Source organism: Perognathus longimembris, chromosome 7, assembly GCF_023159225.1.
Source record: "Perognathus longimembris pacificus isolate PPM17 chromosome 7, ASM2315922v1, whole genome shotgun sequence".
NCBI classification, from domain to species: domain Eukaryota; kingdom Metazoa; phylum Chordata; class Mammalia; order Rodentia; family Heteromyidae; genus Perognathus; species Perognathus longimembris.
Genome location: NC_063167.1, coordinates 43,679,839 through 43,699,085, shown reverse-complemented (window position 1 = coordinate 43,699,085; position 19,247 = coordinate 43,679,839). Strand labels below are relative to the sequence as shown.

At 43.4% G+C, this 19,247-nt stretch overlaps 1 pseudogene; it reads left to right on the top strand.

The window, feature by feature from the left end:
* The first annotated feature begins 4,680 nt into the window (after positions 1–4,680).
* LOC125355694 lies at positions 4,681–7,340 on the top strand (annotated as a pseudogene).
* Positions 7,341–19,247: the final 11,907 nt, after the last annotated feature.

The following is a 19,247-nucleotide window of genomic DNA, read 5'->3' as shown; positions in this document are numbered from 1 at the left end:
CCAGCATTTCTGAATAGATGCAGAGACTTATTCTCAGAACATTTGGTTCTGACTCCAATCACTTCGTCGTCTACATTCCTGGGGTTTTTTTTTTGTACAATTGCTCCTTCTTCCTGTCTCATTACTGATTCAAAAATGTAACTCAACCATATTATACAAGGATAAATGTATTCATCTCAGATGCCTCTTAGGCATGTGCTAGTTAGAAGACTTGCCCCAAATGACCTAGGTGAAAAGGGACAAGACTGGGCCAAAAAGTCAGGTTTCTTTTCTCCATCATTATGTCCCATCCTCAAGGGCAGGATGCCCTTGAGTAGGGCAGGTGATAAGGAAACCACTTGTTTCATGTGCCCATTCACTGGCACAGAAATGCAACTTGAAGAGGTTTCAAGTCTTAATTAACAAGTCTATTTCTTATTAATTAGCAATCTGTTCTTGTCTGCTAAACTATAACAAATACTAGAGATTGCATAGCTTAAGCATCAGAATTTTTTTGTAATGGTAGATGATAAAGTCCCAGATCAAGATTCAGCAGGATTGGATCTTGGTGAGACTCACTCTCTCTGCTTATAATCCCAGCGCTTGAGAGGTTAAGGCAAGAAAATCATGAGTTTAAGGCCAGTTTGGGCTACATAGAGAAGCTTTCTTAAAAAACAAAAACAATTAAAAATGTATCTCCAATACATTGGGAACTAGAGCTTCAACATATGAATTAGTGGTAGGAGTAGGGGGCATAATTCAGTCCATAGCATAGTCTATTATATGTGTGTGTGTGTGTGTGTGTGTGTGTGTATATTTTTTTTAATTTAATTTAATTTTTTTTTTTTGCCAGTCCTGGGCCTTGGACTCTGGGCCTGAGCACTGTCCCTGGCTTCTTTTTGCTCAAGGCTAACACTCTGCCACTTGAGCCACAGCGCCACTTCTGACCATTTTCTGTATATGTGGTGCTGGGGAATTGAACCCAGGGCTTCATGTATATGAGGCAAGCACTCTTGACACTAGGTCATATCCCCAGCCCATGTCTATTAAATATTAAGAGAACAACTGTGTCAACTTAGAAAACCTCCCCTACCTTGCCAACTCTTAGTTAAAGCTTCATAATGAAAGTAGTATATTATAATATGGATGCTAGTAGTTCATAATCCTAACCACCTAAGAGCCTAAGACATGGAAGACTGTGATTCAAGGCAAGCTTAAGCAGAAAAGTCCACTGGACTCATCTCCAAAATAAGTAGAAAAATCTATACTGGTGGAGTGCCTCAAGTGGTAGAGCATTAGCTATAAGCAAGACAATGAGAGATCCCTGAGTTCAAGCCCTAATAGCAATGGCAAAAAAAAAAAGAGAGAGAGAGAGAGAGAGAAAGAGAAAGAAAAAGAGAGAGGGGGGGTAAAGGAAGGAAGGGAGGGAGGAAGGAGGGAAGGAAAGGAAGGAGGCGGGAGGGAGGGAGGAAGGGAGAGGAAGGGAGGGGAGGAGAGAATGAAAAAGAAAGTAAATTAAGTTTCATCAGTAAGGAGATGGGCACTGGTGGCTCATGCCTGCAATCCTAGCTATTCAGAAGGCTAAAATCTGAAGACTGAGATTCAAAGTCAGCCTAGACAGAAAAGTCCATGAGACTCTTATCTCCAGTTAACCAGCAAGCCAGAAGTAGAGCCATGATTCAAGTGGAAATGCATTAGCCATGAGTGAAAAAGTCAAGTGAGCAGTATGAGGCCTTGAGTTCAAACCCCAGCACCAACACACACACACACACACACACACACACACACACACACAAACACACAGAGTTTCATTAATAAGGCAAACGAACTTGCATATCATCTAAAAGTTCTTGAGTGCCTACTATGCACCAGTTACAAGCACATTACTATTACAAGCACATTCCACATATTAACTATTTTCATCCTCACAACTGTTAGGTAGATACCACTTCCTCACTTGCAACTGATATAAAATTGGTTGTATTTTTATAATACTGGCACTACTTCATGAGTTTGAGTGATAATCAAATAAATTAATATAAAATGTCATGCAAGTTGGTACTGAATACATGCTGCCAGTCTTTTATAGGAACTACTTCATTTATCCCCCCAACTAGGCTCTCTGCTTGTTACAGACAAGGACAAGAGATCACGATAAGGTTAACTAGGTAGCATGGGGAGTAGGTAGTAGAGCCAAGGTGGTGATACTGATGGTCCTGTCCATTCTTGTCATTCTGCTCCGGCCTTCTAAGAGGAATGGAGAGATCATAGGAAATTCCAAGAAAAGAAGCAAAGCTTAGCTACAGAAGTAGCTCATTGATAGACCATATGCTCAGCATATGAGAAGCTCAGGGCTTGATCACTCCCCCTTCCCCGCCCACATGTTAGCTTTTGGGAATATTACTGCAGCACTCTCTCTGTAATACTTCAGAAAAGGAAGATACTAGGATGTTGTAATAGGTGGATGAAATGATGGCTGGGTGATCAATTATGTGATTAAGTAAGAATATTCAAATATTGATTGCAGATTGGTGTGTATACAGGTCTTTGATATAAAATTCTTTATTTTCTGTGTCCACAAATTTTCACAGTAAATTATATGTCCCTAAATATTATTACAGCATATTTGCACCTTAAGAGCAACTCAGTGACTTTCTTCATCCAGCCTCCCCCTTCATATGATAGCATATATTTAACAACCACAATACATAGGTGAGGCAAGGCACCAGGGGTCTCTGTATAGGAGTAATCACAGTATACTACCTAGAGTCCATAAGGAGTGTCATTATGAATCCCATTACTGCAAACTGGCAAGTGGAGAAAAAGAGAGGAAAAAGACTACATTATAGCTCTGTGCTGGTGGCTCATGTTCATAATACTAGCTACTCAGGAGGCTGAGATCTGAGGATCACAATACAAAACCAGCCTGGACAGGAAAGCCTGTGAGATTCTTCTCTTCTTCTTTTTAATTACCAAAAAGCTGAAAGAGCAGCTGCAGCTCAAGTGGCAAAGTGCCCTCCTTAAGCAAAAATGCTGAGTCAGCACCCAGCTCCTGAGTTCAAGCCCCAGTATTGGCACTAAAAAAAAAAAAGGAGGGGGGCACTAAACTATGGTTAGCACAAAGAAGGCCTATATACTAATAATAATTGAATCAAAACTTTAATAAATGTGTCTTATATTAGTAGTTTGCAGCGCTACATTCAAATACCATAGGCTAGATAAGTCACTAATCATAGAAATTTATTTCTCAGGTTTTTTTTTTTGTCTTTGTTTTTTTTTTTTTTTTTTTGGTGCCAGTCCTGGGTCTTGGACTCAGGGCCTGAGCACTGTCCCTGGCTTCTTTTTGCTCAAGGATAGCACTCTACCACTTGAGCCACAGCGCCACTTCTGGCCATTTTCTGTATATGTGGTGCTGGGGAATTGAACCCAGGGCCTCATGTATACGAGGCAAGCACTCTTGCCACTAGGCCATATTCCTAGCCCTATTTCTCAGTTTTGATGCCTAGAAACTAGGAACCACAACACTAGCTGTCAAGGATAAAAAGCATTGGCTTTATTTCTAGTGAAAGCCAAAATGAAGGATAGACAACCAAGAGGACTTAAGTAGCCACTGGTCTACCCAGTCACAGGCAGCACTAAACAGGTGCAGACCTTACTCAAAAGTAAGAGCAGGGTCTGGGAATATGGCCTAGTTCTAGAGTGCTTGCCTAATATACATGAAGGCCTGGGTTGGACTCCTCAGCACCACATAAACAAACAAACAAGCCAGAAGTGGCTGTGTGGCTCAAGTGATAGAGTGCTAGCCTTGAGCAAAAAGAAGCCAGGGACAGTGCTCAGGCCCTGAGTTCAAGCCCCAAGACTAACAACAACAAAAAAGCAAGAACATGAGGCCAGGCATTGGTGGCTCATGCCTGTAATTCTAGCTCCTTAGTAGGCTGAGATCTGATGATCATGGTTGGAATCCAGCTAGGTCAGGAAAGTCTGTGAGACTCTAATCTCCAATTAATCACCACAAAGCCTGAAATGGAGCTGTGGCTCAAGTGGTAGAGCTATGAGCAGAAAAGCTCAGAGACAGTTCTGAGATCCTTAGTTCAAGCTCCAGGACCTACCAAAAAAAGAAAAAAAAAAAAAAAGTAAGAGCATGTTCTGTCAAGATTGGCAGACTGAAAACCATCATGTATCCTCTCTGAGCTCAAGAAACATCTTGTTCCTACTTCAAAATTTACTGATCAGGTAAATTACTGAGCAGTTAGAGCCCACCAGGAACAAGGGAAAATCTGAAATGTTCCTCTAATGAAAGTTCTCTATGAAAACAAGTTCCTCCCAACAAAACAAGGGTTTCCTCAACCAGCACTTTAGTTCATCTCTGTAAGAACCGAAAAAGAAAACTACATACACAGGTAACATGGAGACTTCCAAGAACAGATATCTAATATTTAAAACTGGGGTAACTCTAGAAGGTCATTGAGGATAAAAAACAAACAAACAATAAGATAGCTGGGCACTGCTGGCTCATGCCTGTAATCCTGCCTACTCAGGAAGCTGAGATATGAGGATCGAGGTTCCAAGGCAAGGGAGGAAAGTCTACGAGACTTTTACCTCCAATTAACTACCACAAAACCAGAAGTGGAGCTATGGCTCAAAGTAGTAGAGAGCTAGCCTTGAGCAGAAGAGCTCAGGGTCAGTGCCCAGGCTCCAAGTTCAAGCCCAATGACTGGCCCCCTGACAAAGCAGTATTTTATTTAAAACAATCCATTTAAAGTACTAAGCATATTACCAATAGGGAAAAGATGCTGATAGAAATGAGTAACAGTGTACACTAAAGGCCATCTACTGTGCTCATTTTATTTATGATGATCAAACCCTAGATCTCTGGTAAGCATGCTACCGTGAAATCACATCCCTCAACTCTGCAATTATTGTATTTATACTGTTTGAAGTCAGAACTATTTGCAAGAGCAACTCATTAGAATAAACAGAATCTTAAGACAACTCTCCACACTCAAGACTCAGATCTATGGATCTGCCTATGACTAACAGGGCTTAAGGACTCATGCTGACTACAAAGATGGCTTGACAGTGAGCCTCCTTCCCTGGGGAAGTAGCAAGTCCAGAATGGCAGAAGTGTAGATCTGAAGGCTGAAGCTCTGCTTCCAAGACATATAGAGTAGGTGCTCAAGGATTGGCAGTAATGGCCACTTGTAAACCCGGGGTGTGAGGGAGCTGAAACTGTGGATGAGAATCTTTGAATGCCTGGCAGGAATGGGTGTACAACTTAGCAGAGACAAGAAACACGAAGTGATGGTGTCCAGAAAGAGAGGGACTGGCAGCCATTGGAATGCATGGTTCGTGATGGCGTCTGGAGTCATGGCCACCCTGGCTTGGTGAAGGGTGAGTCCCAGGGGCCAGGGTGGGGCTCAAGGGAGTCAAGGCAGGGCAGAAGGAGGAAGTGCCCGGGGCTTCAGAGTGCACAGGTCTCCTCCATAGCACAGATGCAGGAGATGCAGAGCAGACCTGAAAAGGTCAAAAATCAAGGTCCAGAAGCCAGGAGGGGATTTTTGAATTGGTTTTATTGGAGCATTAACTTGGGAGCGATCCTTTCATTAGGAGGCATTCCTTATGTCCAGGCAAATGCAAGGTTTTTCTCTGGTTATCTGATCCCCATGGTCTGCGTGGCCATAGCTTTCGTGGTTCTCCTGTGGCCAGAGCATCTTTATTACCAAGCCCCCCAGTTGCAGTGCCTACACCTGCTGCTCTCAAAGGCACTGTGTGGGGCATCCAGGCAGTTGACCACGCTTCCTCAGTTGTGCCCTCAAAAATATCCTCCCCAACACCCAACAAAAGCAGCACATCGCATGTAATGTGGATCGGAAGGCAGTTCGCAGAGGACAAAGTGGAACACATGAAAGCCCTGGTCAAGATCATGCCTGTGTTTTTGGCTTTGATTCCTTCCTGGACAGTGTATGTACCTCCAAATGCAGACCACATACTTTTTTTTTTTCTCAAATTTTTATTATCAAACTGACGTACAGAAAGGTTACAGTATCATACATTGGGCATTGGATACATTTCTTGTACTGTTTGTTGCCTTGTCCCTCATGCCCCCCTCCCTCCCCAGACCACATACTTTTGCAAAGTCTTCATGTGAAGATTCCAGAAATCTCAAATAGTACCATCACCACTCCCCCATTCCAGGCAGCCTGGCTGGCTTACCATGTTTGATGCTCTGCTCATCCTGCTGCTCAGCCCACTCAAGGACAAGCTTGTGGGCCCTGTGCTGACAAGAAATAGCCTGCTGCCATCCTCCCTCAAGAAGATTGCTGTGAGCATATTCTTCATGTTGTCCTCCACCTTTGCTGCAGGAATCCTGGAGAGTCAAAGCCTGGACCTCCTTAAAGAGAAAACCAATCAAACTACAGGCCACATGGTTTACTACATGGCCCATCTGGTGGCAGGTTCCCCAGTGCCTACTGACCAGCATCAACGAGGTATTTGCCAGTATAACAGGACTGGAGTTCACAGAGTCAGTGCCTCCAAGTCCGTACAGAGTGCCATCATAGGCCTCTTCTTTTTTTTTTTTTTTTCCTTTTTAATTTTTTATTGTAAAGGTGAGGTAAAGAAGGGTTACAATTACATGAGACTGATAATGAGTGCATTTCCTTTTGAACGATGCCACTCCCTCCCTCATTTTCTCCCAGTTTTTCCCCTCCTGGCCCCTTGGCTCCCCCTCCCAAGCTGTATAGTTCATTTCCAACATAGTGTCTAGTATCACTGTTGAATTGGTTCACCACGTGTCCCACTGTTTGTGCTTCCCCTTCCTCTCCCCAAATCATATAAACTTACATATAAGACAAAGGGTACAGAAACAAACTACAGTGCCAAAAGGGAATAAATCAAAGGGAGGGGGGTGGGAAGAACTACAAACAGTTCAAAAAAAAAACAAAAAACAAAAAAAACCTTGTGTCCATTTCTTGGAGTTCATTTTGAGAAGCATCATTTTATATGACCATATTCATATAACTATTGGGCCCCTGTGATTCTTTTCTAAGAATATCCTCCTTTGGTCTCACTGTGTGGATGTTTATAGAGTCCTGCTTAATTAATCATGTCCAAGTGTAATTTTTTGTCTTTTACTATCTATTAGGTTTATTTGTAGATTTATGGCCTCTTCTTTGGTGTAGGCTCCTTTGTGGGCCCCAGTCTGTTGGCTCTGGTGTTTGTCAAACCCATTGGGTAGATGAGAAACCACAAGGACTTCAGTAACATCAGCAGCTGCCATCTGAGCTACTACTTCTTCCTCTGGCTGCTACTCAGTCACTCTCCTGCTTTTCCTCATTGTTTCTGTGAAGTGTGACAGCTAGCAATCAAGAGCGGATGGAGGGCCGGCCAGCAGAAGAGTGGAAGGAGACTCCTCCAGAGGAAGAGCCTGACAGCAGAGGGGCCTGATGCCCTTATATGTATCAGACTGAGGAGCATAGTGTCCTTGTGTGCACCAGGCTGAGGAGCCCTGATGCCTTTGTGCTCACCAGACAGGTGTCTAGGCTGTTGGCCAGGTGCTCTGAGGAGAGCCCTGCCATCTCCTGGCCTCCCAGACTTGCATGGCACATGAACTGTTTTCTCCTCCCTCTGCCCAGAACTAGGTTAGTGCCTTACTGTGTGATCTGTCTCCTGGTGAAGTGCCAGACATGTGAACCCCATTTTAGAATTAAACCCTGAGCCAATCAGATTTGTACCTGTGTCCTAATCTTGCTTGCACACCTGATTGTTGTAACCTTGTTCTTTGCCTTTATAAGCCCTGTGTAATCACAGCTCGGGGCTTCCTCCTAACCTCCGCTGTGTCGGTGGGTAGGACGAGGCCCGAGTTGCAGCTCGCTTAAATAAAGCCTTGCCTTGCTTTTGCATTTTGGAAATGTCTGAGTCTCGGTGGTCTTCTTGGTGGTGGTCTTGCTACTTGGCCCAACACTGGCAGCCTGACCCTCCTTGGTGGAGAAATGCAGATTTCTAGGGTGTAAAGTCTTGGGAAAGTACAGATGTATTGGTTGTTTCCTGAAACACATATTGTCACTTTCCACACACCATACAATCTCCTTTTTTAAATTAGCAAGCATTGGAAGGGCAGGGTTCTTGGAGAAGACATTGTGTCTGAATGTTGAGAATGGTCCCCATGTTCATAGCCACAAGTCTTGCCTTGCTAGGTTTCTTGGGTGCAGGATGGTGGTACAAATGTCTCATCTTCCTCAGGGCACTTCTTCCTTAAACTACTGACCATACTTTCTGGAGGAGACAGCTTCACACTTAAATGTGCCCACCCCCCTGCTTGTGCTGGTCCTGGGACTTGAACTCAAGGCCTGCATGCTATCCCTGAGCTATTGTGCTCAAGGCTAGTGCTCTACCACTTTGTGCCACAGCACCATTTTCAGCTTTTTTTTTTTTTTTTTGCCAGTCCGGGGGCTTGAACTCAGGGCCTGAGCACTGTCCCTGGCTTCTTTTTGCTTAAGGCTCCACTTGAACCACAGCGCCATTTCTGGCCTTTGTTCTATATGTGGTGTTGAGGAATTGAACCTTGGGCTTCATGTATACGAGGCAAGCACTCTTGCCACTAGGCCATATTCCCAGCCCCATTTCCAGTTTTTTTAGTTAATTGGAGATGAGAGTCTCATAGGCTTTTCTACCTAGGCAGGCTTTGAACAGATTCTCAGATCTGTCTCCTGAGTAGATAGGATTACAGGTGTGAACCACTAATGCCTGGCTTTCTATCTTTTCAAATATTTGGTTCAAGCCCCACAACCAACAAAAGAAAAAACAAAACTTAAATGGATTACTAGTCAAATCTTCCTCAGAGAATAGAAAGATTTTATACTTCACAGTGTCCAGAACCCTGTCAAGCCCTTAAAACATATATTGTTTCATTTAATTCCCAGAATACCACTGACAGAAAAGATGTAAAGGTGGCATCTCTACATTGTTGTAGTCTAAAGTAAAACATATGGTAAAAAAAACAAAAAACAAAAAAAACTTCCCCAATAAGTTAGCCATAGAGATTCCAGCCTTTTAGTAGTTATGAAAAAGGACAAAGACTCTCTCTGGCTGCTTCCTGCTGGCAAGGGGTGTCGTCATTAGGGGTAAAAGGCAGAAATGCGGCCCCTCCTGGAGAAGGCGAGCAGCAGGTCCCTTGGTGGTAGATGCCAGTCCTCGAATGAAGCCTGGAAGAAGTCTCGTGAGGCAGGGGCTCGACAAAAAAAAATATTAAGGCAAAAGGAAGGGTTTAGGGCACAAAATTAAAAATTGGATGACTTGGACAGTTAAAATAAAAAAAAATAAGTTAGCCATAGAATCCCTTAGATTTGTCCTTGCATTAAACTAACATATCACTTCTCCCTTGGCCTATTAGCTCTTTCTCTGGTTGAGTTCTACATGTAATAACTGACTTGTATTTAGAAACTAAAGGCAGTGCATATCAACATGAAGTCACTACCTTTGGAAGGAAGATTTGTATGCAGTAAAGTCATAATGGGAACTGAGACTAAGTATGGAACAGCAGCCTGGCAATACTCTTTATTTACTTGTCCATTTGATATCCATGTCCATCATGGAATCCAGAACAGCTTCACACTTAAATGTCCATCCGCCGCCCTCCTCACCCCCCCCCCCCAGTGCTGGTCCTGGGACTTGAACTCTGGAACTCAAGGCCTGCCTGCTGTCCCTGAGCTATTGTGCTCAAGGCTAGTGCTCTACCACTTTCTGCCATGGCACCATTTTCAGCTTTTTTTTTTTTTTTTTTTTTTGCCAGTCTGGGTGCTTGAACTCAGGGCCTGAGCACTGTCCCTGGCTTCTTTTTGCTTAAGGCCAGCACTCTACCACCTGAGCCACAGCACCACTTCTGGCCTTTTCTATATATGTAGTGCTGAGGAATTGAACCTAGGGCTTCATGTATACGAGGCAAGCACTCTTGCTACTAGGCCATATTCCCAGCCCCATTTCCAGCTTTTTTTTAGTTAATTGGAGATGAGAGTCTCACAGACTTTTCTGCCCAGGCTGGCTTTGAACAGATCCTCATATCTGTCTCCTGAGTAGATAGGATTACAGGTGTGAGCCACTAATGCCTGGCTTTCTCTCTATCTTTTAAAATATTTGGTTTAATTTGATGAACTAAACAATTACAGAATATGTTTCCACCAGATTATTATAACCAGTAGCTTGGAGTTTCAATTGACTTAATAAAGACACCAGCCAGCCTGCAAATCCAAATCAGCTTCTATCTCATCTTCTTTTTAACAATACAACATACTTTTGCATTGGTTAGATAGAATGACTGAGGTTGACTTTACAAGCTCAGAATCAGGTATTTGCCTGGTCAGACCCAGGCAAGGCAGAGACTGTCTTCCTCTAGTGATGTTTTAGTGCAGATCTGGGAAAATGTTAAAATTAGTGTACTCAGACCAAAGCTCAGCAAAGAATGTAGGCATATGTCCTTGTTCTTGTGAAAGTGCTACCATATCTTTAATGACTATTGTCAGGACCTCTCATCCACAAGACTGAAAAATATCCTGAAAGTGAAAAAGTGATTTACCAGGCAGTACTACTGAGTAAATTGTTTCACATTTGTTAAGTTGTAAGAACACAAAAATGAAACTTAACTGGAACAGATAGACGAGATAATGGTCTCAGCAACTTTATTTTTAAATGTCAAAGGTGACAACTATTGGACATATGATATCAGAGGAAAAACACAGGTAGCCTTATGAAAATATGACCATTATACAATCAGCAAAAATTGTACAGTAATAAGTCAGCATGTGGGGCCCACCAAATATATCATAATAAATCTTGATATTTTGATCCCCACTGTACAGATATGAAAGCCCAGATTCAGGAAAAGCTAAATAACTGTTCAACAGTACATACTTGCAGGCAACAGTGATTCATTCCTATAATCAGGAGACTGAGATCTGATGATTGTGGTTCAAATTTGACCAGGGCAGAAAAGACCATGAGACTCTTATCTGCAATCAACCACCAAAAAGCTAGAAGCAGAGCTGTAGCTCATGTGGTAGACCACTAGCCTTGAGCACAAGGGACATTGCCCAGGCTCTGAGTTCAAGCTCCAGGGCCAGCATGTGCATGCATGTGCACTCGTGATGCACATAGACACACACACACACATACACACACACACACACACACACAAATATATGCTAAGGAAATGAAGAACCGTAGGGTGTTCAAATCCAAAGACAATAATTTTCCAAGAATATCATTATGCCTCAGATAATATACCCTCTTTGACAAGGAAAATAATTTGAAAAATACAGTGTAGCTATCTGTCACAAGGTGTTTGGCTCTTATAAATAATAAAATGATTTCTCAAACTTTATCTCAATGTAAGAACACTTTAAAGCAGCAGAGAAAAGAATGCAATTCATTGTTTGTATATTAAATAAATTATTCTAGAATAAGGCTTCCCAAAGCGGAATGAAGTTTTTCTCAATTTCCCATGGGGCTTCTTCAAGTTATTCTTGGGGTCTCCTGGATAGTGGTAGATCAAGAGAGCCCTGTGTAATACAAAGAATCGATATCAGAGAAATGAAGTCTTCCACTGCTGGAGGACTGATTGGCAGATGTCTTAGAATGACAGCTATCTTAAATCAAGACAAAAGTGAAATCATGTTTTTTAAAAATCTTTAAATTTTTTAACAGTTAAATCAAAAAGTTAAAAATTTGAATTGAGGGGCTGGGGATATGGCCTAGTGGCAAGAGTGCTTGCCTCATATACTTGAAACCCTGGGTTCGATTCCCCAGCACCACATATACAGAAAATGGCCAGAAGTGGCGCTGTGACTCAAGTGGCAGAGTGCTAGCCTTGAGCAAAAAGAAGCCAGGGACAGTGCTCAGGCCCTGAGTCCAAGACCCAGGACTGGCCAAAAAAAAAAAAAAAAAAAATTGAATTGATGGTTACTACACTATAATTTCTCTTTCGGCTCAATTTTCAATAGTGGTCTTTCTATAGACAAATACAGAGTCTATCAGATACTTCCAAGTTCAATGTCAAGACTAGAGCTAGGAATTAGTCATCTTTTAATGTAGTGTATTAATTTTTACATTCAATTTCTTCTAGCAACAAGAGCAACTTCATCATAAAGCAATAATGCATGATGTATGTGGATAAGTATTGCTGTCAAAGTACCTTACCTTGCTGTTGTAATCAATGTTTATATTTGCAAGATGGTAGAATCTGAGAAATAGTTTACTGGTATAATCTGTAACAGAGCAACGAAAGAAGCTTAACTGGGCTCTAGAAAGACTAATGATTAAATTAAAGACCATCCACACTGGTATGTAAATTTTCAAATAATAATAATAATGAATGCTTAACACAAAAGAGTGTATTATGTTGATTCCAATTAGAAGGTAATGGCCAAATAATCTGGAATTTCCTTTCTTTTCCACATTAAATAGAAATTTCTACATGAATATTTCACAAAAGACTTCTAAGCTACTAATGTTCTATTTTAAATGGCTTGGATGACTGCTAGGTAAGAGATAACTTATGCCAAGGGATTCAATAATGAAAAGGAAATTAAATGACATTTCATTTAAAAAAATACTAATTTGGGCTTGGTGCCAGTGGCTCATGCCTAGCTACTCAGGAGGCTGAGATCTGAGAATCATGGCTTGAAGCCAGCCCAGGCAGAAAAATTCATGAGATTCTTATCTCCAGTTAAACACCAAAAAAGCCAGAAGTGAAACTGTGGCTCAAGTGGTAGAACAGTAGCCTCGAGTACAGAGACAGCATTCAAGTCTGAGTTCAAGCCCAGGACCAGGCAAAAAACAAGACAAAACAACAACAAACTAATTTGATTGGGAACACACACACACACACACACACACACACACACACACACACACACACACACACCATTAGTGTAGTCTAAATGCAAGTGTAAGTGAAGTAGTAAACAACTAAAATCTGCCCATGTGAGTCTTAGCACCAGGTCTATGAATTACCTTGGAACAATTCTCCCTGCCTCCCCATCCCCGCAAAAAAAAAAAAAAAAAAAAAAAAAAAAAAAAGGAACTGATAGTTTTAATGAAGAAGCAAATTCACAGAGAATTCTTTGTATGTATTAATAAAGAACCCCAACAAAATGTGGCCATCTTTAATATGAAGACCTAAGCAAATGATTCTCAAACACGTAATTTTTCCCCTAAGGAAAAAGAGCTCTATGATAGAAGATACATTAACAGGTAAAGACTCCCTAAGTACAGTGGGAACACTGAAACAGAGGCTGATTGAAAGTTATGCTAGTGGGGTCCGAAGAAGAGAGAAAGTGGAACTAGCTCATGGTATTTCAGACAGGGAGAAGTTTTCAACTCATTTCACAATGGCAGAGAAAACATGCCAGGGAATCTAATTACATTACAAAGAGTTTACAGGCCTGCTTTTTCTAGATCTCTAATAAATGCTTTTTAAATTCTTTCATTAAAAAATTTAACAGGGTGTTTATAAAAGCATTTGGTATAAAGGAGAAAACTGAGGAAAATAAATGGGAACCCCACCCCCAAGACAGTCCCTCAAACACTTGAGCTCAATCTTGATCAATTAACAGTTTTCCAGATTCCCCCAGACCATGGTCCGAGGTTGTCATTTTTTTAGGCAAATGATTTGGATCTCCTCTGTGCTCAGCAATGTTTGATGGTAAAGAACCCATCAGGAAATGACAAGACATTGATCATTTCAATGGTTCCTTAGTTAGCAAGGTGTGCTGGACGTAGTGAGTTCCAAGGTGCAGGTGTAGCCTCCCAAGTAGAGGTGGAGAGCAAAGAGAAAATTTGATTTTGGAGGTTGCTCGGCGTTGATTGCATAGCTTCCTGAGAACCCAAACACGCGACATGCGTCCTCTGCGGAAAACGGTAACAAAGGCAAACTGAATTGGAGAAAACTGAATCTTGCTTACCAGTCACCGATAGAAGAGTGGGAGAGGAGCAATCAGGGGAGGGAGAAAAAGAATCAAGCTTTCCTCACCAGTAAGACCTGCCCTGCATCTCCAGTCCCGGGACCCCATTCCAAAACCTTCAGAGGCTAGAGCGACTCGGACGAGGTGGGAAGAGAGGAAAAAACAACAACATTCCCACTGGTCTGGGCTAGGGGCACTCATACCTACCTGCCGGCCTAGTCAGTTGAGCAGGGGTCCTTTTGCCATGTCTGCGCGTGGACTACAGCAGTAAACTTGAGGTCTCAGGCTGGGGCATCGGGGCGCTCAGATTAACTGGGAGCGAGTGATTTCCCATCAGGAGCCTCCAGCCTGGGCGCCGCAGGACAGGGCTTTCCCCGCCCCCTCTCCCCCCAACACACACACACACAAGCCCAGCTCCGCAGCGCTGTGGGTGCTTCTTCAACGCTGGGTTTCCACCTCGTTTTCTTCCACCACCCCACCTCCAGGCAGGGGGGGAGCTGGGGTCCTGCAGGCCGAGGCCTCCAGCCTGGCCTGCGAAAGGGGATGGGAACGTAGCTGGGCACTGCTCCAGACACTGCGGCCCCGGGGCTGAGCTGCACCAACCCGGTGAAGGGAGTTGTGGGCCTGACACTCTTCTTTCTTCTCTCCCAGATCTGGAGAAAGGATAAGGAAACCAGGGTTGTGGATCCCCGCTGATCTGCCCAGCGTGATGTTATCGGCCTGGGTACCCAGGTGGGGGGAAGGCCCTTGGCGCTAGGTCTACCACACTCTGGGAACCCCGCGCTTCCGGGAGCCTTTTCTTCTTCTCTGCAGTCTCCCCAACCTTCTTTGTCCTTTGTGTTGCCTGTTTTTCCCCCACAAGCAGTGGCATCCTTCCTGGGCAAACACTTGTCCCTCTCAAGACAATTTCCGTAGCTTACACTTGGTCCTGCTGAGTGACCTTGGTCAAGTCACCCGAACCGTTCTTCTGGGCCTGGGTGAATAGGGTGGGGTGGGGGGGCTCCTAGGCCACTTCTAGGGAGGATATTCCAGGACCGTTTTTCTAAAGATGGGCCCAGAACCTCATCATCCCATGACCCAGACACAAGGGAATGACTGCCCCCCACTTCCACCATAACCAACAGGATGGAGCAGTGGGTGTAGAGGTTTTATAATAAAATAGGGAGGTGCGACTAATTTAATTCTTGAGGAAAATTTTAATTCTTTAGAAAAATTCTGATGTAAGACATCATCTAGGGAAATGAAAATGGGATGATTATGCTCTCTGGCTGATTTTTGCAACATTTCTTTTCAAATGTTGTTCCATGCACCGCCCTACTTGGCTGGGTTTGCCTCGGGGAGCAAATCATGGCGTGCACATTCCTAAGAGGGCACGGGGAGGGGGCAGCGGGAGAAGTTGGCTCTGGGTGTAACTCTGCCAACTGCTGGAGGGCAGCGAAGGGAGGGTGGTCTTTTAGGCGAGTCTGGGATCTGGTTACCTTGCCTCCCAGGCCACGTTTTTGCACTAATAGGCGTCTGTCAGCGGAGGGCTCAGGTTTCCCCACTTGCCTCGCTTCGTGGGAAGCAAAATGGGCAAACTGTAAAGCAGATCATCAGGCCCGAAAGCCATGTGCCAGCCTCTGGAGCAAGGGTGCCTGTTAGAGCCTTAGGTGGACACGGTGACCCTTCAGGCCTGTCCTTGGGCCCAGGGTGAGATCGGAGGACCAGCTAGCAAGTTCCCTCGTATTTGCCCCAACCTTCCAGCTAAGGGCTGGGATAGGTTCTGTGCTCCTCTTAGAAACCTCAGGGATTTTCCCCACAAGCTAAAATCCAGTCTTTCAAATGCAAAAAGCTTAGTTAGAATCACTTCTTGAGGACAGAGTAGTTTCTCTGACCAGAAGCCATTAAGACAAAACAAACAGCTCTTTATAAGCTTTTACAATTTATAAAACATTTTGTCACTGATGCCAACTCACCTAATTCTACAAGTCTATGAGGAAGGTAAGCACATTCTCATGTAGTCAAGGAAATAGAAACATTAACACACACACACACACACACACACACACACACACACACACACACCAAGTAGGTTTTCTAAAGTAATAGGAAGTACTTAATCTCTATTGTGACATAGTGGGTAAGGCCTGGCTCATCCTGTGGCTTCCTGTCACCCCTCCCATGAAATACAGTACACACACTGCCCTACACATACAGCACTTTGCACCAGCAAAAGTCCACTCAGGTGGACTTGGACAAGACGCACGTTTAGAAACTGGTTATCTTTCGGATACTATCCTCCTCAGGACAGTTTCTCAAGGGGAACCCAGTCTTAGAACCCAACCCTGCCTTTCATGTTCTTCTCGCTACTAAGACTCTCCATATAAACCACATAAAACAAATAACCTCAAATGCAACTCTTGATTGTTTTCAAGCCAATGTTTCCTCATCACTAAACTTTATTGCTTCCCAATATTTAGGACAAACTCCCCTGGGTTCCCTGTCCCTTCCAGGAGACCCATGGAGGAAGACAACTTCTTTGAGATTCAGCCTTGCAGTCCACTATTCGAGGATGAGCCAGGGTGACCCGGGGGTGGGAGGGTGACAATGCTTAGGAGAGAAGATGAGGCCTCGGGGATTGGGGACTGAACCCTCCGAAAGAATCGAAGTTTTCTATCTTTTCGTCGCCCCCTACAGGCCACATCCGCCATCGCAGCGAGAGCTGTTCTCTACTCTTGGTTCCCATTTTTCCAGATTTGCAGAACCAACCTCTGTTACTTCAAGGGACTGGGTGGGGCGGCGGGGGGGGGGGGGGGGGGGGGTGGTGGTGTTGTCTATTCAAGAACCCCACCCTGAGGGCATTCTAGGGGCCACAGAACTCAGGAGTGTGTTGGCTTTCTAGAAATCGATATCAGCAGGAGTGGGGAAATGTTTAAATTTGTGTATAGTCGAAAGCTAGAATTCTCCGCATAAAATGCAACCTACTTTTTAACTCCAGTGATCCAGCCTTTCCTTTAACTTCTCTTTGTAAATAGAATAAAAGGCGGACATCAGTCTCAGTGCCTTTAAATCGCAACGTGAGAGCAGTGTTCAGTGTTCAGTGGGTGTCTGCAGTTCAGAAACAGTAAACATGCGTCTCACGCTTCTGCCACCCGCCCTGCCGCTAAGTGCTGGCAATCTTTTTTTTTCTCTCCTTTTTCCTGGCAATCTTATCTACGATATATGCCTTTCTCTTTCTGCTCTAAACCATCGCAGTTTAAAAAGCTGAAACCCAGGCGAGGTTTTCAGAATTTACACCTAGGCCTATCTTCTTAACATCTGCCAGGACTTTAAACAACCGCTGGCCGCTGAGGGTTCTGAGTATGGGGGTCTTTTTCCTTTCTACACTCCAAGATAAAGGGGGAAGGGCCCTTCTCCAGGCTATAGTTCAAAAGTGAGAGGGGCTGGAAGCAGAGTCGCCGGCGGATCTCGGCTCCTCTTAATGCGTCCTTGGAAAAAGCCCTGCGGATCTCAAGCGGCGGCTTGTAGCCGAGTGTCACGCTGCGGGGCTTAGGCTCGGCCGGTATTGCTGCTATGCGCGGAAATATGAGCGAGTAATTTTATAAGTAACAAAGGATCAGGGATGGAATGAGGCCCCTGTTATCCAATGTCATTTAGAAGCCTTGGATCAGCAGCTTCTTGAGGCTAAAAGTGAATTCAAGAAGCCCTGCCTTTCCCTTTTCCCAGGGGTGTCAGCTAAATTTAGAAATAACCTCTGTGTGTTTGCACAAATCATGTACCATTTGCTGTTTGTGTAAAAACCGATTAGCCAGACACAACTGTGAAACAACTTGTTACTTTTATAGCTGCAACACACAAACAAATTTAGATCCGTTTAGTTTTCCTTGTAAAAGGAGATTAGAAGGGACCCGCCCTTAGACCGGTCTGCCCATAATATCTCCTGCGGGAAGGTTTCAGTGGCTGTGGTTGATTATCAGGTACTTGTTTATCGAGTTAAACTCTCACCCTCGGCCCCAGCAGCCGGTTTTATTTTAAAACCCTGATCCAGAAGGAATGTTTACTCGGGACTCAATAATGTTTACCGTTTACCAGGAAAACAGATTCGGTATTTGGGAGGAAGTGTATTTCAAAGGAACCCCCCAAGCTCCCGCTGGCCGCGGATTAAAAAAAAAAAAAAAAAAAAAAAAAAGGCTGGACCGAGGCATCTTCACCACCCGGGAGAGGTGAAGCTAATAGCGGCGACCCTCGTCCCTCCGCCCGGGTTTTACCGTCCCGGCTCGGGCAGGCTGAGCAAACAGTGCTGCTGCCCGCTCCAGTTTGAAAAAGCGATTCACATAAGTAACTGTAACAGCTAAATTAATTACAATATAATTAGAATTGATGCCGTTTGAAGATGCTGCTGCAAGTGGCGGGAAGCGGCCTCCCCAGCCAAGACGTTTTACTTCTTAGTATTAAAAAAAAAAAAAAGGTTCAACTAGTTGAAATGCACATTACATATTATCTAAGAGGGCATTCTCCATTTTTGTCCTACGATCTGGCATTTCACACTAACTAGCATAAGGTGGAAAAAAGGGGGCGTGGTGCTATGTGCACCTGTTTTTAAAAGGGTGTTGATGGAGATTCCTTGTCCTTTGCAAGGCTTCCGTGGGAGGGAGGAAAGCGTCTAAGGGAATCCTGTGGAAATCCAATTATGATGTGGGCAGATTGTTGCTGCGGAAAGAGGCACCTTCTCAAAACATTATGAAAACAGTTAAGCAATACATTATCAGGTTAATAATATACATAGTTCCATTCCACTCCAAAATTTAAAATGTCATCGCATAAATAAAAAAATCAATTCGATTTATTTAGCACTTCCATTTAAGGAATTTCAAAAATCTTAAGATTTAAATGCTAAAATGAGGAATGTTTCTAATTACTTACTTTTGAAGGGATAAACTAAAATGACCAACAACTCTAGGGAAGTTTGCATTGTGGAAGACACCAATCTGATCTTTAAAAATGCAGAAGACTGCTGTTGTTTAGAATAGACTTGGTAATGACTTTTAAAAAACTTTTTCAAAGTGCCTAGTCATTTAGATTTAATGGGATGATATAATCTGGATCTTCACCTGCACCCTGATTTTACTTGAAAACAAAAGGAAAAATGTTAATATGATCCAACCTAGATATATATGTTCTCCAATTAAAATGTACTTATATTCAAATTAATTTTGTGCAAAGTTGAAAAAGTCATTACTTGAAACTCTTGATTTTTTTAAATTAAATAAAATGCAAATTCCATTTTAAAATCTTGCCATTTACTTCAGATACCCTAAATAAAACAGTAGGCTG